Source organism: Odontesthes bonariensis, unplaced genomic scaffold (genome assembly GCF_027942865.1).
Source record: "Odontesthes bonariensis isolate fOdoBon6 unplaced genomic scaffold, fOdoBon6.hap1 scaffold_255, whole genome shotgun sequence".
Lineage (NCBI taxonomy): Eukaryota > Metazoa > Chordata > Actinopteri > Atheriniformes > Atherinopsidae > Odontesthes > Odontesthes bonariensis.
This window is the reverse complement of record NW_027457463.1, coordinates 7,501-12,261: the sequence shown is the minus strand read 5'-3', so window position 1 is coordinate 12,261 and position 4,761 is coordinate 7,501.

Genomic DNA, 4,761 nt, shown 5'->3' with positions numbered 1-4,761 from the left:
AAGAACCAGCCTGGAGCTCCTAGCGGACAGCCGAGCCTTGAATCCGCTCTCCAGCACCTTCCTCGGACTCATGCTCTGCCAAAGTCGGCCTCCCATCTTCCAGGAACCAGCCTGGAGCTTCCAGCGGTCAGCCGCGCCTTGAATCCGCTCTCCAGCACCTTCCTCGGACTCATGCTCTGCCAAAGTCGGCCTCCCATCTTCCAGGAACCAGCCTGGAGCTTCCAGCGGTCAGCCGCGCCTTGAATCCGCTCTCCAGCACCTATCTCGGACACACTCTCCTCCAGGCCGGCCTCACATCTTCAAAGAACCAGCCTGGAGCTCCTAGCGGACAGCCGAGCCTTGAATCCGCTCTCCAGCACCTTCCTCGGACTCATGCTCTGCCAAAGTCGGCCTCCCATCTTCCAGGAACCAGCCTGGAGCTTCCAGCGGTCAGCCGCGCCTTGAATCCGCTCTCCAGCACCTTCCTCGGACTCATGCTCTGCCAACGTCGGCCTCCCGTCTTCCAGGAACCAGCCTGGAGCTTCTAGCGGTCAGCCGCACCTTGAATCCGCTCTCCAGCACCTTCCTCGGACTCATGCTCTGCCAAAGTCGGCCTCACATCTTCCAGGAACCAGCCTGGAGCTTCCAGCGGTCAGCCGCACCTTGAATCCGCTCTCCAGCACCTTCCTCGGACACATTCTCCTCCAGGCCGGCCTCACATCTTCAAAGAACCAGCCTGGAGCCTTTAGCGGTCAGCCGCGCCTTGAATCCGCTCTCCAGCACCTTCCTCGGACTCATGCTCTGCCAAAGTCGGCCTCACATCTTCCAGGAACCAGCCTGGAGCTTCCAGCGGTCAGCCGCACCTTGAATCCGCTCTCAAGCACCTTCCTCGGACACATTCTCCTCCAGGCCGGCCTCCCGTCTTCCAGGAACCAGCCTGGAGCCTTTAGCGGTCAGCCGCGCCTTGAATCCGCTCTCAAGCACCTTCCTCGGACTCATGCTCTGCCGAAGTCGGCCTCACATCTTCCAGGAACCAGCCTGGAGCTTCTAGCGGTCAGCCGCACCTTGAATCCGCTCTCAAGCACCTTCCTCGGACTCATGCTCTGCCAAAGTCGGCCTCACATCTTCCAGGAACCGGCCTGGAGCTTCCAGCGGTCAGCCGCGCCTTGAATCCGCTCTCCAGCACCTTCCTCGGACTCATGCTCTGCCAAAGTCGGCCTCCCATCTTCCAGGAACCGGCCTGGAGCTTCTAGCGGTCAGCCGCGCCTTGAATCCGCTCTCCTGCACCCATCCTCGGACACACGTTCTTGCCTTTGGACCCCTCCTCCAGGAGCCAGGCTGGAGCTTTTGCCCCCTTCCTCCATCATTTCAGGCCGTGGAAAGTGTCATCTTTCGGATTATCAATTCACCGTCCCAGTCTGGTACTCAGATATTTTTCCGAAAACTGGGTTTCTGAAATCGTGCAGATGGTGTTTTCGTCGTCTGCTAATAACCTCGTCGTGTGGGAGAATAGGGGCGGGCCTTGGGCTGACTCGGCCCATCGTCCCCTTTTCCCGTTGTCTGACAGAAATTTTTTCAAACTTTATCACCCCTGGTACTATAAACTTTTTCACCTCTGGTACTATGTGGCACTTAGAAAATTTTCTCAACCGGGATTCTCACCCCTGGTACTTTTTGGCACTTAGAAAATATTTCTCAACCGGGCTTCATGCCCCTGGTACTTTTTGACACTTTGACGTTTTTCTGAACCGGGCTTCATGCCCCTGGTACTTTTTGACACTTTGACGTTTTTCTGAACCGGGCTTCATGCCCCTGGTACTTTTTGACACTTTGACGTTTTTCTGAACCGGGCTTCATGCCCCTGGTACTTTTTGACACTTTGACGTTTTTCTGAACCGGGCTTCATGCCCCTGGTACTTTTTGACACTTTGACGTTTTTCTGAACCGGGCTTCATGCCCCTGGTACTTTTTGACACTTTGGCGTTTTTCTGAACCGGGATAAAGGTCATTTAAAGAGGTGTGTGCATGGTTCCTACTTATAATGGATATATGAAGGACTAAGGAGTCTGAACTTGTTCTGGCCCAAGGAAATCACTTTTTAACAAAAATCCGTATTTGGTCTTAACTCGGGAAAAGAAGGCGATTCCTGTGTTTTGATCTCAAAAGAGGCCATTTATCCGGGTTTGTGCAGGTTTATGCATGGAACTTACTTAGAATGGATATATCTCTATGTATATATGAAGGACTAAGGAGTCTGAACTTGTTCTGGCCCAAGGAAATCATTTTTTAACAAAAATCCGTATTTCGTCTTAACTCGGGAAAAGAAGGCGATTCCTGTGTTTTGATCCCAAAAGAGGCCATTTATCCGGGTTTGTGCAGGTTTATGCATGGAACTTACTTAGAATGGATATATCTCTATGTATATATGAAGGACTAAGGAGTCTGAACTTGTTCTGGCCCAAGGAAATCATTTTTTAACAAAAATCCGTATTTCGTCTTAACTCGGGAAAAGAAGGCGATTCCTGTGTTTTGATCCCAAAAGAGGCCATTTATCCGGGTTTGTGCAGGTTTATGCAAGCAACCTACTTAGAATGGATATATATGTATGTATATATGAAGGACTAAGGAGTCTGAACTTGTTCTGGCCCAAGGAAATCACTTTTTAACAAAAATCCGTATTTCGTCTTAACTCGGGAAAAGAAGGCGATTCCTGTGTTTTGATCCCAAAAGAGGCCATTTATCCGGGTTTGTGCAGGTTTATGCATGGAACTTACTTAGAATGGATATATCTCTATGTATATATGAAGGACTAAGGAGTCTGAACTTGTTCTGGCCCAAGGAAATCATTTTTTAACAAAAATCCGTATTTCGTCTTAACTCGGGAAAAGAAGGCGATTCCTGTGTTTTGATCCCAAAAGAGGCCATTTATCCGGGTTTGTGCAGGTTTATGCAAGCAACCTACTTAGAATGGATATATATGTATGTATATATGAAGGACTAAGGAGTCTGAACTTGTTCTGGCCCAAGGAAATCACTTTTTAACAAAAATCCGTATTTCGTCTTAACTCGGGAAAAGAAGGCGATTCCTGTGTTTTGATCCCAAAAGAGGCCATTTATCCGGGTTTGTGCAGGTTTATGCATGGAACTTACTTAGAATGGATATATCTCTATGTATATATGAAGGACTAAGGAGTCTGAACTTGTTCTGGCCCAAGGAAATCATTTTTTAACAAAAATCCGTATTTCGTCTTAACTCGGGAAAAGAAGGCGATTCCTGTGTTTTGATCCCAAAAGAGGCCATTTATCCGGGTTTGTGCAGGTTTATGCAAGCAACTTACTTAGAATGGATATATATGTATGTATATATGAAGGACTAAGGAGTCTGAACTTGTTCTGGCCCAAGGAAATCACTTTTTAACAAAAATCCGTATTTCGTCTTAACTCGGGAAAAGAAGGCGATTCCTGTGTTTTGATCCCAAAAGAGGCCATTTATCCGGGTTTGTGCAGGTTTATGCATGGAACTTACTTAGAATGGATATATCTCTATGTATATATGAAGGACTAAGGAGTCTGAACTTGTTCTGGCCCAAGGAAATCATTTTTTAACAAAAATCCGTATTTCGTCTTAACTCGGGAAAAGAAGGCGATTCCTGTGTTTTGATCCCAAAAGAGGCCATTTATCCGGGTTTGTGCAGGTTTATGCAAGCAACCTACTTAGAATGGATATATATGTATGTATATATGAAGGACTAAGGAGTCTGAACTTGTTCTGGCCCAAGGAAATCACTTTTTAACAAAAATCCGTATTTCGTCTTAACTCGGGAAAAGAAGGCGATTCCTGTGTTTCTTTCAGAAAAGGTCCTTTTTCTGAACTGGGATTCATGCCCAACATCCAGGCTCTCGTGCCCTGCCCACAGACACAAATCCAGGCCGAGTTTCAGCACCTCTGCATGGACAGCATTCATGGCTGCTTTCCTCTCCCAACAGCCAGTCTCTCATGCCCTGCCCACAGACACACATCCAGGCCGAGTTTCAGCACCTCTCCTCGGTCCAGTATTCATGGCTGCCGTCCTCTCCCAACAGCCAGTCTCTCATGCCCGGCCCAGAGACACACATCCAGGCCGAGTTTCAGCACCTCTCTTCGGTCAGGCAATCATCCCTGCTCCCCTCTCATAACGTCCAGGCACTCATGCCCTGCGCACAGACAAACAGAACCCAGGCCGAGTTTCAGCACCTCTGCTCGGACAGCATTCACGGCTTTTGTCCTCTCACAGCATCCAGTCTCTCATGCCCTGCGCAATGACACACATCCAGGCCTAGTTTCAGCACCTCTCCTCGGTCAGGAATTCATCCCTGCTCCCCTCTCAGAACATCCAGGCACTCATGCCCTGTGCAATGACACATCCAGGCCGAGTTTCAGCACCTCTCCTCGGTCAGGAATTCATCCCTGCTCCCCTCTCATAACGTCCAGTCACAGACACAGATCCAGGCCGAGTTTCAGCACCTCTCCTCGGTCCAGCATTCATCCCTGCTCCCCTCTCAGAACATCCAGGCACTCATGCCCTGTGCAATGACACATCCAGGCCGAGTTTCAGCACCTCTCCTCGGTCAGGAATTCATCCCTGCTCCCCTCTCATAACGTCCAGTCACAGACACAGATCCAGGCCGAGTTTCAGCACCTCTCCTCGGTCCAGCATGCATCCCTGCTCCACTCTCATAGCATCCAGGCACTCATGCCCTGCGCACAGACACACATCCTGGCCGAGTTTCAGCACCTCTCCT